The following is an 18,079-nucleotide window of genomic DNA, read 5'->3' as shown; positions in this document are numbered from 1 at the left end:
CCATGAGGATTACACCTACCCTTCTGCTCCCAATGTCTCCCTACACAGAATTTGAGACACTGAGGATTTTCTAGGCTTCTAAAGCTCACTTTTCTTCTGGAGATTGAGTAGAACAAGATTCCTTTCCAGAAGCTACAACATGTTCTTTTTCCCTTAGGGAAGCTCCTCACCCAGTGTTCTGGGCCTGAGTGTTCTAGAAAAGATGACATGGGGAAAAGAAATAGTGATACAAAATAGTCTTCAAGTTCATGTTGAGGTTTTTCCTTGACCAGGATGCATGCTCCTCCTTACCACCTTGCAACCTAAGGGAGACTGATAAGCATCGCAATAGTTCTTTGTAGACTGACTGAAGATTAGTCCTTTGGAGATTTGGAGTTTTGCCTCTCCAGATTCCTCTAGCCAAGCTAAGGTCCCTAAATAGCAAAAACACACCACATACCAGTTCAAATTAAAGCTTCATCTTTATCCACCATTATTTACATTTTGGCAATCACCTTCCTTTCTGCTTGAATTAACACTTCTTTCAAAGGAAAGACTTTCTCTCCCTCCTTCCATCCTACCCTACCACCCCCATCTGCCACTGAACTCAGGTCTTTGCATATACTGAATAAGCCCCCTACCACTGAGACACACTCCCAGATTTTTGTGGGTTTTCTTGATGTTGCTGTAGGGTCTCACAAACTTTCCCCTGGCTGGTCTCAAACAGATTTGCTCTTGACTCCACCTCCAGAGTCATGAGGTTACAAGCGTATACTATTCAGCCATTTAACTATTCTAATAGTTAAATGTGTAATTATTGGCTTTTCCTGAAGAAATTGTAATTTTTGGCTGTTTCTGAGGAAGTAGCAGGAAGAAGAAAACATGAAATTTCCTCTTGCCTTTCTTAACATCTATATCAATAAGAGTCTATATGTGAGATTAGCATATATCCAGCTTAGGTATTAGCAGGGCAAAATTTGGTAAAGTTTTAATGGAGCATAGCCCCCGCCCTCATACATACACACTTCTTTTTTTACATGTTGCCTATAAGTGATTTTGACTCTGTAGCAGAAAAGGTGAATGACTGGGACAGAGACTGCATAGCTCAGAGAGCCTAACTATTTCATCCTGTGATCCTTTAAAGAAATGATTTCCTGAACCCCAATGTAGGTGAACATGTGGGTTAGACTCACTGCAGTTTGGATATCTGACAATGGTCCAACCAGAACCTGTTTTTGATTTATCAAAGAGTATTTCATCTGGAAGTTGAAAGCATGAAATGAGTCCTCCTTTCTGGTATTTCAAAAAAAAAAGAAACTAATGTTACTATAAAGTAAAGGTTTTCATGTTTATTATCAATCTGAAAGTCCACAATTACCAAATGGGGTAGATATTATGTAGTTTTAAAGATTGTATACCTACTGCTCTGTGAAATTCAATAATGTGGCCTGTATCTCATAACTGGTAAAGAATAGAGCTGGGATTTGAATCCAGGGTGAAGCTTGGTTTGAACAGCACAGAATGACAAAAATACCATGTCTAGAACATTTATTAAATAGTAGGTATTATATCATGTGACTTCCTTACATTATTTTTTTTATTGCCAGTCCTGGGGCTTGAACTCCGGGCCTGCCTATGCACTGTCCTTGGCTTTCTCAAGGCTAGAGCTCTATCACTTGAGCCACAGCACCATTTCGGCTTTTTTCTATGTATGTGGTACCAAGGAATCGAATCTGGGTCTTCGTGCATGTTAGGCAAGCACTCTACCACTAGACCAAACTCACGACCCCTCTCCTTAACTTTCAACACAATTCTCCTAAGGGGGCACCTGGAGCCCTACTTCCTGTATCAATTCCATGGCCTTTACATAGTTGGCCCAAGCAAGAGAACCATAGTGATCAACATCATTCATCCTTCAGCTCTTGGAGGGAAAGAGCTGTCACTCTCTTCTTCACAGTTCATTCTGCTCCCCTCTGGGGAGCACATATGCTCTGCACCCGCATCCCTTCCCCTTCCCTCCCCCTGCCCCCACCTCCAGGCTGGAGAGAGCTTACTTAGGCTCTACTCTGTTCCTTGCACATCAGAACAGCTCTCTCTGCTTCTCTGGCAGAGTGACAGGTGATAGAGGGACCCCGGGTGTCTAATTTGGAAGATAAGAATGACAGAATGGACCAAAGCATGGTTTGGCTAAAAAGAAGAGAGAAGTGTGGTTTCTCAGCTGTTAGCGTGCTCTGGCTCAGGAAGGGAATCAACACCGGTGTTTCCAGCTTTCAGCTTCCTAGCATATTAGAGCCATGGGTCACAGAAGCACTACTTCAGGCAACTGTACCACCAACACGGCACACTCTGCTCAGGCTCTATCATTCCCAGTCTACCCCAACTGCCAAGACTGTTTTTATTATCTTGCCAATGACTCTGGTGTTAACTCATTATACCACCACAGGCACTTTGGGCCAGATGCACTATGATATTCTATTGTCTATGTAGAGAATTCATGGGGGTGAGCTGCTGAAACTGCTACCTCAGACTTTCTCCAAGAACTTCAGAATGCCCAGTTCCACCACAGAGCTGCACCAAAGTGCTGCAGCACTTTCTGGTTTGTATTCATAATTATTTGGTTCCTTCTACTTCCATTCTCCGATTTTCCATTCTGAATCCCTTCTATGACTTATCAATAGGCAGTTGTGCCCTGGCTATCTTTGGTTGAAAGATAAAGAGTCAGATTTGAGAAACTGATATTAAGATAATGCATAAAAACCATGGTTTTGGGGACTGGCTGATATTAAAATTTTTTAAGTGTGGGAGAGATGGCATCTTGTTATATGTTGGTATAAGCACAGATGGGAACATCTTTAGTCCTGTCTCTTCTACTTCTGAACCTTAGACCTGAAATAACCTCCACCTGTATGTCCTGGAGGTGGTTTGTCCTGAACAGTTCAAAGGAGCAAAACTTCTCCTTCTGCACTGGTCGCCTCCAAATTGGCAATCCAGATGTGACCTTGGACTTTCTCTCTAGGGTCCTTATTTCCATTTTGATTCCCGTGGACCCAGCTTTGGTCCTTGTCATCTTTCTTGGACTCTCACAATAGCCTCCACACAGCCCTTCCAGCTTGTATTAAATTATGGCCTCCTGGCCAAGTTAGAATAAACAGAGATAAAGATGTCAATCAAGAAAATGAGTCAACAGAGAAGGATACCCAATAAAGAATCGAAAACAAAGATTTGCCTTCAGATTAGCGATTAAATGGCTCTTTGAAAACTAACGGCTGTTTGAAGAAAAAAAAAAGAAGCTCAAAGATCAAAAAATTTGAGAGTACCCCTTTGGGACTAGAAATTTTATGGTAGATTGGTTAACTGTCCTGTGGTTTCTTGTGGTCATGACTAACAACCGCTACCCAGTATATACTGGCACATTGTCCTTAAATCAACCAGAACCAGGAAATACACACTTGGATTTGATAATATATGAATGCCAAATTTTAAGATATCAGCTTTGACTACAAAGTCTATTTTTAGTTGACACATGTCTTACCCAGTATCTCATGTTTAGAAAGAACAGGTCTCTCCCTCTCCCTCTCCCCCTCCCCCTCCCTCTCCCTCTCCCCCTCCCTCTCCCTCTCCCCCTCCCCCTCCCTCTCCCTCTCCCCCTCCCCCTCCCCCTCCCCCTCCCCCTCTCCCCCCTCTCTTCCCCCCCCAGTTAGATATTTAAAACTAGATAAACAAACATAGCTGTGTGGTTTTCCTCTCTCAATTTCCCCAACATTACTTCAACATCAGCTCTAGTCATTCATCTTTTACCATATTTACGTGTCTTACAATGCCATGATGATTCCAACAGCCAGTCTGGGATTCCCATCTGTATTCTCTTCTGAAGCTGTCTCTGGATAAAGAAGGTAGAAGCTGAAAGTACTGTTGACACTGGCAGCCCCAATTCTCATCTTGCTGAAATGTTGTGCAAAATAGGTAGAGCTAGGAAGTGAAGGAAATGACCATGGTTCTGGAGCAGATAGGGCTCCTGGTTCCCTGAAGCAGCTTCTAACGTGTAGAAAACTGACCATGGAAAAAGACTTCAGAGCAGAAGGACCAGCTACCCAGGCACCACCTTTGTTTGTGCACTCTCTTTGGCTACTCAACCCCCTTCCCACTTGGGATTCTTATATGCCTGTATTCTCCTACCTTGTTCTAGAGCCAGAAATCTATTCACTTTTCCTATTCAAGGGTCTCCCCCCTGGTCCACCCAAGGGAGAGTTCCTTTGTTCTTCTACCTACTCCATGCATTTATCTGTCTTGTCACTGACAAACATGTGCAGAATTTCAGCTGAGATTCTGACTCCTGCCTGAATCACCTGTCACTTGAGAATGTGTCTTTGTAGCTCTTACATTTTGAATCAAGCTCAGGAAGTGTGTACAACTTCCTTCTGGTTAATCAATAGATTGATTCTCTTGAAGGGGAATATTTGTATTTTGCTAAAGGAGAAAAAAATCTGGAAAATTCTCTAGGCTGTCCAGGCTGGGGAACATTTTCATAGCTAATGCTACAGGGGTTCTGGTCCAGTCTCTGGACAATAACTAAGATTATTGCTAATGGAGTGTTCAAAGACAGATCTTTAACCCAGCATGTTTTTCACTGTGTTTGTCAGAGGGAAAATGGGTGATGGCTATGCTAAGATTGACAATTCACATCAATCTAAAGACTGTTCTTTCTCTCCTCCCACCTAAGACAAAAAGCAAAGACAATAATATAATTAGGTAAATAGACGTGGCTCCAGTTACCTGAGTTGGCCATTATAACAAATCCCTATTATTGGTTTAATATTTATCATGCTTCTAGAAGAGCAAACAAATATTTCTTGGAAACCCTGAGGTACATTTAAGAGACCAATAAAAATAATCAACATCCATCCTTGGAATTACTTCTATTTCTGTCAGTAAGTAAAGACACTCAAGTGCTCTGTTACAATAGGAAAACCATAGAATTGTAATTAGCAGCTTCAGGACTATTATGGGCATAGTGATATATATTGCAAAATTATTCAAATAATATTTTGAATAATTCCCAGTAGATCCAGACTTTCTCTCACATTAGCCCTCACAAATATATTTCTTTGTATCTACACATTCATTGATTTGAATTGTGTCTAGATGGAAGGGAAAGGGAAAGGAACCTCTAGAAATACCATGGTACTTTGGGGGATGAACCTTTTAGGATAACTGAAGGAAAAAGGTAAGATTAAAGGCCTGGCTGGGAAGAAAGACACAAGAAGAAGAGCATGAAGGTCAGCTATTTCTGTCCTTGGTCCCATAATCCCATGGCTGTGCATCTGTGAACACTCCCAATATCTCTGAAGCCTTATTTTGCTTTTCTTCTGGGCAGTAAAGAACTGAAATGGAACTAGGCATCCTTGTAACTCAGATGGCTCCTTATACATAGTAGATGCTGAAATAATGATGTCATAATTAATTAAAATATAGGTATACTCATGACAACTCTCCAAAAAGTTTGCAACATGGACCATAAAATAACTAAGTGCTTCTTCCTTCTTAGGCTCTTGCAGTTATCAGTGTGTATTACCCACTGATTTTGATAATATAATCCTCCTCTCTCATTGTTCTGAATTCCTGTAATACCAACAGCATGAATACCTCCATTTCATTTCTATTTATGGTCCCTCTATTGAATATGCCTGTAGCTCCCCAATTCTCCTTTTTAAATAGCTATAAAGTCCTTGAGTGCAGAAAAGAAGGTATGCCCATTTCTTCTCTAGTATTTAGCATAGTTCTGGGTATCTGGCAAATATTCCACACATGGGGTAGTTTTTTTGCTCACTACTATATATTTACTATGGTAACAAGGAAGGCAAACCAAATAAAAGTGTCCAAACAAATCAGATAGTTAACACACTCCTATTTCTTCTGCTAATTGATGCTCTAACTTCCGCTTCCACATATCCTTTGCAGGAAAACCTTTCAAAGTAATTTTCTATATTACTAACAGTTTTTTCTCCCCTCCTTTTCTACTAACCACAATCCAGATGAACATTAGCCTGTGTCTAAGTCACCAACCAGCAACTCCTATGTTACTAAAAGAAAGAATAACATTAATCCTCATCATTCTTAACTTGCTTACAGCACCAGTTGATGATGATATACCTCTTTCCTGGCTCCAGAATCCCACAACTTCCTTCTTTACAGATCTGCATTGTATCTCCCATCTATATGTGTTACCTCCACTTAGACCCTGTCACATACACCTCAGGCTCTGTGTACTTCTCCAGGAAACTCTTCCCTTTTATCTGCATTGAGAGGAGCTCTACTTTGTGATTAAATATGCCTAAAGTTTCAACCTATCTCTAACCCATCAGGCAATTGGCTTCATTTCCTTACTATACTTGAAAATTGACTTTTCTGCACCTTTACTTCCCATCTCCCTTATCACTCCCCTCTTCATACCCTTTTCCCTACTCTCTCATCCTTCCTTCACAACACAACTAAATTTTCTTTCAAAAAATCGAAGTTAGACCATGACTTTCTAGTGCTTTAACTTGTGTATGTGTGTGTTTTAATTCAGAATAAAAGCTGAAGATCTTATAGTGACCCACAATATCCTATAGTGACCCTGAATGTCCTAGAGATACTCAGGGCCTTTTAGACATTTATCTATGACTCACCCTTAGCCACTCACTCTGATTCAGTGCCCTGGCCTCCTTAGTGTCCACCCAAATAGACCAGATGCTTCTCCAGATTAACACAACTGCCCGAAGGAGCTCCTGGAGGCCTGAGCTTTGGAGGCCCATACCACAGCATCCTTCACCTGACCCCAGGCTCTACCCAGGGGTTCCTTCCTCTAAAACACAGTGCAGAGTATCCCACTCTGCCTCAACTTCTCCTTCCTAATTCTTCCTCCCCGCTCCAGTCCTACCCAGCTTCTTATTACCTAAGAGAAATCGCTTATTTATTGTTCTTCTTGTTTATCATCTGTCTTCCCTCACCAGAATATGAACTTTACCCATCTGCTTGCTTGTAGAGCAATCCAACCTCCTGACACATAAAAAATTCTCAATAACCGTTTGTTGAATAAATTCTTAATTCAGTAAGCAATCACTTAGAACCAACCAGACAGAATAAGGCACCAGGGTGGTCTTTCTAAATCAAGAAATCTAGTGTACACAGAGTCCAGGGTACTGAAGAGAAGGAGGATTAATCATTTACCCACATGACCCACTCCTGGTGATGGTGTAAATAGAGATTTAACCTGAACATCCTTCAAAGCATGGAGCCTTCCCAGGAGAAAAGTGTTGACAAAGTACAGGAGGACAGGAGATGCTAAGGACGAGACTTTGATTTGCAGGATCACAGTTTATTAGAAGAACATGTTGGGGTCCTCCCCTCATCCTGGGACTGGTCCCCTTTGTCTTTCCTCTTCCATCCATGCCTCATAGCGACACCCTGCAATCAATCCTCTTCCCCTGAGAGACAGAGGTGGGGCTTGATGCTCAGAAGAGATCAGTAACACAAGCCAAGGATGCTGAGATCAATGCCAGCCTGTGAAACCCAAATCCTCAGTATTCGAATCCTCCAGCGACATTTTCCTCTGCCGTGTTGGGACTCCAGGAACTGGAGACTTTGTCCCTTCTAAATTGAAAGTGTTTTATTTTATTTTATTTTTTTTTTTAGTCACAGTAGTGGGTTTCAGAACTGCAAACCAGAGAGGCGTTTTGATTTCACAAACAACCCCCAGAGGAAACCATTTCAAGCCCTACATTTTTCTTCTTTAGCCAAGGGACCCATAGTGTCATCTCAAAACTCTCCTTCCTCCAGGGCTCCCCATCCCTTACACAAACACACACGGACACACACACACACACACACACACACACACACACGTGTCAAAATATTGCCTCCCATTGAATTAACTTAAAGAGGAAACAAAATCAGTTCCTTCAACCTATTTTTTGACTGTGCCAGAATGAGGGGGGGGGGGAATACTGTACTTTAAGAAGAGTTTTAATGACCTTACCTGCTTAGTGCTGCAAACACCAGAGGATCATATTAGCTACAGAATCTCTTTTGTGTTCACGTCTGTGGAGGCTGGAACACCACTGCCAATGTGTTTGTGTTTGGACAGGGCCATCCAGCCTGCCAATGGCCTGTGGTGAGAGACACCTTGAAGTTCCTCATACCAACATCACAGGGTCCAGATCTGCTTATCTGGGTCAGCGGAGAGCCTGCTCCCTCCAGGCAGCCAAGAATTTCTGTGCAAACGGAGTATTTGTGAAGAACTGCAGATTTGTTCCTGTGCTTTTATGACATCTCCACATTGACTAATGGGGTCCTTACTTTCCCTTCTCTACAAGCTTAGAAATCTGTCTAGAAAGAAGTTAGGGTCTATTTTGAGCCTGGACCTGAGGAGTTAGAAGACATTACTACTCATCCTTTCCTTACCTGGATTTTAGGTATATCATCTGTTAAAAGAAGGGGTGTTCTGGAACATTCTTTACTTTCAGAGAACATAGAATTCTGAGATGTCAGAGCTGGTAGAGATGATAATAGAAGCAACCTCCAGTCTGCTTATGCTGTTGTAGTATCATACTTGAGACTAGGTGATTTATGAAGAAGAGATTTTCTTGCCACAGTTCTGGAAACAGTTCAAGGGCTTGGGGGCCTTCCTGCTGCATTATACATGGTATCACATGGTGAAACAAAGAAAAAGGAACATGCAAGCTCAGATCTCTTCCCATTCTTGCTCTTCTAATCCCATAAGTGGGCCCCTAGTCTCATGACTTCCTCTAACTCCAACGACTTGAGTTTCCAACACTTTTAGGTGATACACAAACCATAATAGAAGTCAGTCCACACCTACTCTTCACTCCAGTTTTCACAAAAATATAACAAGGACTAATGACCAAAGCCTATATACTTAATAGAGAGCAGAGTTGGGCCTACTAGAAGAAGAATAGTGCTTCAGAATTTCAAATCAGGAAGCTTCATCAGAAGCAACATTTTTGGGAGTGACAAATGGGAGGCATATTTTAAAACTGCCTTTATGTAACAGTTTACTGGCTTTTACCTAAGTTGCATGAAAGGCCTTGTTAAATGGAGACTGACAAAGTTTGCAATGAATACCAAAGACCCTCTTTCCTCAATAAACCTCTTTGACCCACTATAGAGTTCAGAAATTCGGATTTCTAACTTTGCGTCTCCACTCCTGATTGCCTTTCCAAGAACATTGTAGAGAAACGGCCATCAGACTCTCTCTCTCCTACCTTCCCTAGAGCTGTGGGCACAGGCTCCGGCTAGATTTACATAGGCTGTGCGATTGCCTCTCCCCTTCTAACACTTACATTTCTGCTGGTCCTTCAAATTGTCTAGCTTGAGTTAAATGTCATTGGATCAGTCTTGGTCAGCAGTTTCAAAATCCTTAGCGTATTCCAGATTTTGCACAAATATGGAAAATTGTTATTATCTGGCTCTCCCTAGGCCCTTCAGGACCATTTCTAGATAAGACATTCTTGGAGCTCTACACCGCAGCCCTGGAGGCTGCATTGGATCAGTTTCTTCCACACAGCTCACTTCAGGGTAAGAGCTCTAGGTGGATCTGGCAGCTTTTCTTAAACCTGCAGATCCAGATCTACAAACAAAGTTAACAAGATAAGCCATCAAAAGCAATTAGAACATCAACAGTAGCTTGAGGTTCCTACCTTAGAGATAAGAGGTTTAAGATCTTGATAGCCAATTGAAAGGCATTTGTTACAACCATTTTGTACAGCTAAAATGCTCATCTTCTTCCTTTAGCCCTCTAGAGTAGCATTTATTTGAAAAGGATCTATGCTTGTTTGATGAGGTTTCACAGAAGACAAATTATATATAATCAATATAAATGTGAAAATGAATCTAGGTAAATTAAAGGTAAGGGTAGGGCTGGGAAAGGTGTGTGTGTGTGGGGGGGTGATAAAAAGTAAATGGCCTTGATTAAGAATCATTGTGCTCACAAATACCCTCTTGAATTGAAACCTGAGTTTAAAGATGGATGGAAGGAAGGAAGGAAAGAAGGAAGGGACTAAATCAAGTAAGTAACATATTCTGTCCCTCTCAGTCCATGTTAGCTGATCATATAAGAAACAACTTGAAAAATGCTTGTGATGGGCTGTGTGAATTAACTAAAAATTTCCCCAACTTTGCATCTGTGCCCTTTGATGTCTGCTATTCTCTGTGATCACCTTGGTCTCCAGGAGGAAAGAAAAAGCATTGATAAGCATCTTCTGTGGAAGGCAAACTGCCCCTCAAACAGACAATACATTCTTCTTATCATCTTAAAGAAAACAGCCAGAAACTCAAGAGACCATCTTGTTCTGTTTCTGTGAAAGTTATAAATGGATAACAATTCTCTGGAACTCCTCCAAGGACAAAGACTGAGATAATGGTAAACCAGGCCATATTAGTGACTTGAAACTGTTTTAACTATTCACACCCTTCTCCCTCCCTGTACCAATGCTCCCTATTTAACTTAATGTCAATGTCTATACCCCCAAAACACAGCTGAAGATGTACCAAAATGTCTTCCCATGACTGGCATGTAATAAATCTCCTTTCTCTGCCCTTCACCATAGAGGCAAATAGCTAGTCCTAGCCTAAGTCTCCTGGACTTTGGGCCTGGAGTTTAAAAACACCGTTTCATTCAAAGCAATGAATCTTGAATGAACATCAAAAGCATCTGTGGATCTATCATAATACAAATTTTTGTATTCATCAGAATCAGAATTTCTTTCACAATTGGTACTTATAAAACTGTACACAAGCCCTGTTGTTTTTTTTTTGAGTGTGAGCCATGCACAATTCTAGGCATCTGTGTGTGTGTGTGTGTGTCTGTGTGGAGAGAGAGAGAGAGAGAGAGAGAGAGAGAGAGAGAGAGAGAGAGAGAGAGACAGAGAGAGAGAGACAGAGAGAGAGAGACAGAGAGAGAGAGAGACAGAGAGAGAGAGAGAGACAGAGACAGAGACAGAGACAGACAGACAGACAGACAGACAGACAGACAGACAGACAGAGGAAAGGAGGTAAAAAGGGAGGGGAGAGGAGGGTGGGATCTGGTGAGAGATAGCCCTAATGGTTTTGGGTTTGTGTGTCCTCAACAGAACTACTACTGGGATGCCCAAAAGAAAAAGTTCCTAGAGGCAATTTGGATGGTTTATTCATATCCTTCATTTTCATAATTTCTCCTGATTTCTTAAATTTTCCCATTGTCATAATCTCTAGTCAATTTATTGCCTGCCTTTCTATTTTCTTCATTTCTTTTTTAGTTGAGATCAGTTGTCTCTGGGTCTGTTTGTCACCAGTCCCCAGAACCAATTACTTTCTGTCTTGGGTCTCACATTTTTTTCTTTTCTTTGTTTAACTGCTTTCATTTACTGGCATATAATCTTTTGTTTTTATCCTGTGAAACCCCATAAGAAGCACACTTTTCAACCCTGAATAGCTAATAAAACTATTTCTAGCACTATTGTTATGATTTGTCTGTGTGCTGAAATATATCCTCTGGATTTTGAAGATATTGATCTTTCTAACTTTCAATATTTTGAATAAAAGTATGTCAATATGAATCTTATGTCTACTTTTATTTCCCCTGGAAGGTTCTAAGACCTTCTCTTTGATCTTTATGCTCTAAAATTTTACTGAGACCCTTCTTACTCATTATGCATGGTACTTGGTGTCTTTTTCCAAAGAATCAAGCAAATTCTCTTACAAATTCTTTTGATAAAGTCCCATTTCTATTCTCACTATTTTGTATTTCAGTAATCTTATTAATCAAATGGTAGATCTCTTGCATTAATACTCATGGTTTCTTCCAGTTCTTCGATCTTAAAAAAAAAATCTTTGCAGGGGTATTTCTACAGCTTTATCTATTGAACTTCCTATAAAGGCTTTCATTTTAACAACCATAATTTTAAATCCCAAGATCTCTTTCTTATTCTGTGTTCATTTCTCTCAGTATTATCCTTTTTTTAGTTTTTAGAAGTGCACACTTTCCATATTTCTGAATATATTTAATCATCTTGGAATTGCTTTTCTGTTCTCTGAAATATGACACCCACAGGTAAGACACAGGTTCCCTCTACCTCTTCTTCCAGGCAGATTGCCTCCTTCCCAGCATATCCTCTGTTCTGTGGCTTTCTTCTACTCTGCTTCTTCGACTGCCATTCCTACATTTCTCTTGCAAGCTCTCTGTGGAAACTCTTGCCTATTTCAGTTTCTCCCTCCCATTATTTTCATTCATGTAGGTTTATACCTGTTGCATGTTTTAATAAGACCTCATGAAAACATGGAGAACATTCCCCTAGGGTCATTGTAGTGTATTATAAAAGAAATTTGTACCTAGAGTTTTTTTAACAGCTCTGCAAAATACTATCCAACCCAATAATGCACTCCAACTATGAACATACCTATGTGACATCTTTTATACATGAATATGCTTTAACTAAAACATAGTTTCAACTAAAACCGAAATTCCAGAGATACACTGACTAGTGTGCTTGCTATTTAGGACCAGCATAAAACTGCCCAGAACTTCAGAAAAGTGAGGGCCTGTTACAAAGTTCTTTCTCCAACTAATCTTGGACAAACAGCTTCACACCTCTGAAGACACTATATCCATCATTAAATCTCCAACATCCTGGGTTCCATCTGGGGTTAATGAGGAAATGGATGTTTAAAGGAATCAACCTACTTTAAGCTTAGTATTCCAAGAAGCGAGACCTATTTACCAGTTAATTTAAACTCTATGGTATCAAATTAACTGAAGTCAGCTTGGCTGGTCAGATAAGGGGCTAAGCTATTGCCTAAATCTTCTTGCCTATAGGTATAAAGTTGCTACTTGATTTTTTTTGGTTTACAAACCAAGGTTGACTAAATCAGGTAGAGTGGCACTCACTAGTAAATCAGGCCACTTTATGTAACACGGTGTGAAACTACCACTCCACTTTGCTTCCCCACATCAACTCTGCCTTGTACTTTTCACCAATTGCATAACTTTGCCTACCCACTGTTGATGAACTCTATCTCTAGCTTGTGTTTAATGCCAACAGGCTTGGAACGTTCCTGAAATGGATTTAGAAATTCCCATGTGTCCAATTTTCTTTTGAAATAATATCCAGCTCTACCTGTATTAAAGTACCTGAAATCATGTTTTAGTAAAGAGCCAATTCAAAACATTCTATCAAGTTGAGAACATTCCTGACCCATCTTAGATATTCCCTTACATGATTTTCTACACACTATGGAAAACAGGTTTTTTTTTCTTTAAAAGCAAAACAAAAATCCCAACAATCAGAAAGTCAGACATTGGCTGTCATGCTTCCAATTGTAGCTACTCAGCAGATGGAGATGTGAGGAAACCAGCCTGAGAAGAAAAGTCCAGGAAACCCAATATCCAACTCACTGGCAAACATTGCTAGATTAGAGGTGTGGATCAAGCAGTAGAGTGTCATCCATGAGCAAACTAGCTAAGCAAGAATACAAGGACCTGGGGCCAGGAGTTTGGCCAAGTGGTAGGGTAGCTTGCCTAACATGCACGAAGACCTGGGTTCAATTCCTTGGTGCCACCTACATAGAAAAAGCCAGAAGTGGTGCTGTGGCTTAAGTGGTAGAGCACTAGGCCTTGAGAAAGCCCAAGGACAGTGCTCAGGCCCTGAGCTCAAGCCCTGGGAATGGCACAAAAATTTTTTTTGAAATAGGATAGGGAAGGGGGGAAAACAAGATGAGAAAGGGTATCAATGTTTGTGAAGTAATGCAACTTCTATCTGGTGAATATAATGTAATCCTTCTATTAATTACAATAAAAATTATATGAAAATAAGAATACAAGGACCTGGTATCAAAAGAAGAAAAAAATAACTGAAACAAAGGCTGGGAGTTTGGTCTAGAGCTACAGTGCTTACCTAGCCTACATGAACACCCAGGTTCGATACCTCGGTACCACATACATAGAAAAAAAAACTGAAACAAAAAACAAACAAGGAACAAAAACCCATCAGTAACAACATCAAAAAATCCTAATCCTCCCTTTCTTCCTTAGCATCCATGTTGTACTTGAAACAGTCAGCTAAAACATGCTCATGTCTACATGGTGGTATGGAAAAGCTCTCTCTGGCTTATAATTAAAGAGCTGAATTTTCTAACTCCTTTATAGACCTTGGGTTCTCACAGTGAGATCAAATTGTAGATTCATCAATCTTTGGCCATGAAAAGCAGACATCACATAATTCCAAAGGATTATCACAGAGCAGCTTCATGATCTCTGGATGAGACCTTGCTGTTTTCCCTTTTATCCTTAATACCAATCCAAGAGAGATTAGAGAAGGTCTAGGGTCTGCTTAGGGTGGCCAGTTGTCCCAGTTTTCCTGAGACTGAAGTGTTGCCTGGTATATGCAGCTTCAAGTATTCAGCTCAGATGATCCTGGAATAGCTGAGGTGATTGATCACGCGACTGAAAATTGCCAGACTCAGCTTGTTTGGAGAAGAATTCTCATTAGGTCAAAATAAGCAGAGTGACCCCCAGAGACTACAATATTCTACTAGTCTCCTTACTTTTATATAATCTCCCTTTAAGTGTATAGGGGACTCAAAGCTTCCCTCTAACAATAAAAGATAACAAATCATGCATGTGATTACTATATATTATAGAAGACTATATGTTGGAGACTAGAGCTAGAGCTCTTCTGAAGGCTTGATGAAGTAATAAATAATGTGGAATTTGCAGGGCCACTATTTTCTAAACAATACAAGGCAAGAGTTCTCAGTCAGAGATCATCAGGGAAATGAATTTGGCCAGCAACTTGAATGGACTAGGAAATAGATTCTTCCCCAGTAGAATCATTTGAGGAGAACACAGCCAGGGTGAAAAACCTGTTCTCATGGTTTGAAAATCCCCACCAATATTCATGTTGAAACATAATCCCCCTGTGATGTAATCCAACTACCGAGTATAGAAGTGGGGCCTTTAGAGATAACAAAGACTAAATGAGGCTATATGAGTAAAGCCCTAATTCTATGGCATATGGACTTATAAAAAAGAAGAAAAGAAATCTGAGCCAGGAAATGCAATCTTACCACGGGATATCCTGCACTATGTTGGGACCCTATAGAATCTCTTTGAAAAGAACATCAACAGATACAGGTACATAATCTGAAACTCCCTAGTCTTCAGTTCTGCAGAGCAATATATATACATATATATACATACATACATATATATATGAATATATATGCATGTATATCTGAATATATGTGTGTGTATATATATACACATACATATATGCAAAGTACTAAATCTGTACTATTCAGTTATAGCAACAAAAATGGACTAAGACATTTCCTGATTACCTTATGAGAGCCAAGCCAGAGGACCCATTCGAGTTAGGCCTGTACTTCTGACCCATGAAAACAGACAAGAAATGCACAGTTCTAAACAGCTATCTTTGTGTAAATTTGTAATACTACCACAGAAAACTAATATGAAGTGCTTTCAAGCATTCTGGTAGGTCTGTGTCAGCTCTGTGAAGTGGTCGGCTCTTCACACTCTTGTTAGGGCAGTGACACAAGCCAACGACCTTGATGCTAACCTCTGGCCCGGTTCTCTATACCCTGAGCCTTGTCCTCCAAGCCTGCTTCATGCTCCATAGAGGAATTAGGCAGGACATGTGACTGTCTTGCACACATAAAGATTCTCAAAATATAAGAGTTTCAAGGTTTTAAAAGCAGGTCATGCCTCTCCTTGCACAACAGTGACAAGCCTTCATTTCAAGGTACACTTACTTCTAGCGCATTTTTAATTCCTGACTTCTATCAAGAGTTTAAAAAATAATAATAATCACCTTACAAAATGATCCTCTTTCTTCCTTTCTGTCTCTTTTCTTCCTTTCCTCCCTCCCTTTCCTCCTCCCCCTCCATCTGCACTCATTTCTCTTGTGCAGACAAGATGATAAAAGGATTAGAATGTGCAGCATTGTACCAAATTGGCCTAATGGAAATGAAGACCCAGGTACTAGAAACGTAGGTAGGACATAAAGTAGGATAATTGACAGTTTTTACATTGCAGGCCACCTCAGAGTTCTTTCGTTTGAGTGGCCTGACCCCCATCTCAGCATGATAGATTATCCATTTTAGAACTTTGTGAGAGAAATAGAAGGAACGTAGTATGAAAGTGAGATGTGCCCACCTGTGGTGGTGGCAGCACCTTGTCACCATACGTCTTAGCCTGGACACCTTTAGGCAATTAACCTGGTGCAAAATTAGTTATATTATCAAGAGCTGCCCCAATACTCTGAGCTCAGGAGCAACACTGCCAGCACCTCGGTCCTGTTTCCGATTGGAGATGATCAGGAAAGCATGTCCAGAGACTTCTCAGTTACTTAAGAACTATCTGACATCTCTGTCATAGGGCAGCTAGAACCACAGCCAGTAGGAACGAAACAGCTTCGTAGACATGACTTAGGGGCTGTCAGTGCCAAGGGAAAGTAGCCCCAGGGAGGCAAATAGTGATTTTCTTTTTACTTTGCAAATTACTACATGCATAAATATGCTCTATCAATCTAAAGATTGAAATAAACTTGGTAGCATATTAGTCATACTGTCAGACTGCCAGTCTGGCCACTCATCCTTTTTTTAAAAAAAAAACAATAGAATACCCAGGAATATTTTTATAGTTTGTAGGTATATTAATGTTTTGTGTTTTTACATAAGTGTATAAGACAGAACACTTCTGCACAGCTTTAGTAAGATTTTCTCCCCCCATCTCCCTCCCTCCCCAACCACACAATATCTCATCGGCTAGCATCTCTGTGGGCCACTGATTATGATAGCTACATGGGATCTGTCAAATTATTTTGGCCTTGTAACACATTAGTACAAGCAAAGAATAGAACATGGGCCATTTTATTCTAGATGTATCTAGATATAGATATGTGTATATGTGCATATATATATATATTCCATTGCCTGCCACTCTTTTATAGACATTCTGTAATGTGCAAAAACTGCCAAAAGAGACAAACTTATTGCATCAGTCAATGAGGCTGGTGTTGATAGAGGACAGTGGGAGGAGCCCAGGCTTAGGGTTTTCAGAAAAATATGCCAAGACCTGTAATCATCTGCTCAGCTCCTTCTTTCTTCTTGAGCTCCTTGAAAATGGTGTGCCCAGTAGCTTCTGTAGAGAATTATAAGTAGCAAAGATTAGGTTCTTTTTTTCCCACATACTATCCCCTGGCCTGTATATAAATAACTGAAATTGACAGTCTTTTCTTTTCTTTTTCTGCCAGTCCTGAAGCTTGAATTAAGGGCTGGGCACTGTCTTGGGACAATTTTTGCTAAAGGATATCACTCTGCTACCTAAGCTACAGCTCCCCTTCCAGCTTTTTCTGTGTATGGTACCAAGAAATCTAACCCAGGGCTTTGTGCATGCTAGGCAAGCACTCTGCCATTAGGCTATGCTCCCAGCCCCACTGACAGTCGTTTTTGTCTGTGTGAGTTCACTTTTCCATTAGGAAGATGAGTTTCTTCAAAGCTGTTTGCTATTTTAAGTCTGTGGACCTTTCCAGCACTTGCACAGGGCTGCTGCCAGCCTTGACTTATTTACAGAGATGTTGAGTTGAGATAAGGCTACTTAATAATCCACCAGCTCTTGCTAAACACAGTTCCCTTCCATGTCCCAGCAAAAGCCAAGAGCAAGTGACAGAAACAAGACTTGGATGCTGCTGCATTATTCTAGAGATGCCTGCTTGAAGCGTGATTTCTATACAGTAGGTTTTGATGAATAGATTTCTGGTCAACAGCTAAATAGTTTTCAAAGGCTAAAATTTAAGGCAAACATCATGAAAAGTGGCCAAAAGGAGAGAAGTGGCCAAATTCTAATCCTGATAATAATCTTTCAATATTAATAATTAAGACCTTTAAATCAGCACAGATATTATGGAAAGCAGAATGAAGATCTTAGCACAATGAAAACTAGAACTACCATATCACACAGTGTTCCTGCTGCAAGGTACATTACCAGAGAAAATGAAATCAGTATATGTAAGACATTTGCATTTCCATGTTTACTGCAGCACTATTT

This window comes from Megascapheus bottae, unplaced genomic scaffold (genome assembly GCF_031878675.1).
Source record: "Megascapheus bottae isolate mThoBot1 unplaced genomic scaffold, mThoBot2.hap1 H_1, whole genome shotgun sequence".
Taxonomy (NCBI): domain Eukaryota; kingdom Metazoa; phylum Chordata; class Mammalia; order Rodentia; family Geomyidae; genus Megascapheus; species Megascapheus bottae.
The sequence above is the reverse complement of the archived record's forward strand: the minus strand, read 5'-3'. Positions refer to the sequence as shown.